Source organism: Pteropus vampyrus, unplaced genomic scaffold (genome assembly GCF_000151845.1).
Source record: "Pteropus vampyrus isolate Shadow unplaced genomic scaffold, Pvam_2.0 Scaffold69, whole genome shotgun sequence".
Classification (NCBI taxonomy): Eukaryota; Metazoa; Chordata; class Mammalia; order Chiroptera; family Pteropodidae; genus Pteropus; species Pteropus vampyrus.
Genome location: NW_011888850.1, coordinates 855,988 through 857,159, shown reverse-complemented (window position 1 = coordinate 857,159; position 1,172 = coordinate 855,988).

Below are 1,172 nucleotides of genomic sequence, written 5' to 3'. Positions count from 1 at the left end.
CTTTGAGCTGAGAGGTAGGCAGCACCTCTGACTGCTCAGAGCTCTAGAAACACTGGTCCCATCTTGAGTGTTACCAGTGATTGCCTTGCGTTGCTACTAAGTGCCTACCTTGTACCACTGCTACATTTGAGACCAGTTGTGTCACCCATCATCTTTGCCAAAAGAATCAACTGCATTCAAGGCATTTTTGTGATAATGGAGACCACGGAGTTTGAGAGGGGTCTGACCCACGGCGCACTCACTAACTGAAGCCAGATTCCACTCCAACCTCAAGGGGTTCGTTTTAATTTTGCCAACGTAATGATTCAGTGTTTTCAGGTTTTTATTGTTCTTCAGATTCTAAAATTAGTTAGAATCTTTTGGTCAATGATGTTTGGTCTCAATTCCTTAGGTGTGCTGTTTTGTTCTACAGCTGGTTTGTGGATGTTCCTTTGATGTGCTAAGTGCCCCTCAAGAGGTCAGAAGCTATTCGTTGGAGAAGGAAGTCATGGTAACAACCTTTGGGTGGTTTCTGGACTGTGTCCAGGCCAGAGGTCTGACAGTCCCACAATGACCTGAGCAAGTTACGCCTCAGTGATCAAGCTAAAATGTCTAGTTTGACCAATTCTGATCAAGAAAGCCACTAGTTTGTGATGAGCTCATTTTGAGTTTCTAGTCACTTGTAAACAACGTGAAAACTAGCTGAAAAGCCTAGAAAAATCCCTATGGCTCTTCATTTAAAATAATGAATTGCTGTTTTGTAAATGCTGTGATATAGACATTCACTGAGAAGTGAGAACTATGAGGCTAGTAATGAAGCCCCCTCTGGCTTCAAAGTACAGAGCACTTTTTGTGTGTGGGAAAGTCCCATTTTGGGAATAGCCTGTAGCATGCTGAGTAGCCCGTTAGCAGGTCGGCATTGGTGGGAATGATGCTTTCTAAGACAGGGTTTCTTAACCTCTATGCATTTGGGGTCAGACAGTCCCTTCGGTGTGGTGCCGTCCTGTGCATTGTAGGGTATTTTGCAGCATCTCTGGCCTCTACCCTCTGGATGCTGTAAGCACTCCTCGCCTCCAAGTTGTGAGAATCAAAAGTGTCTTCACACATTACCAAATGTCCCGAAGGAGGACAAAATTGTCTCCCTGTACCAGCTCCTCTTAAGAACCACTGCTTAAGAGAAATATGAAACCTAA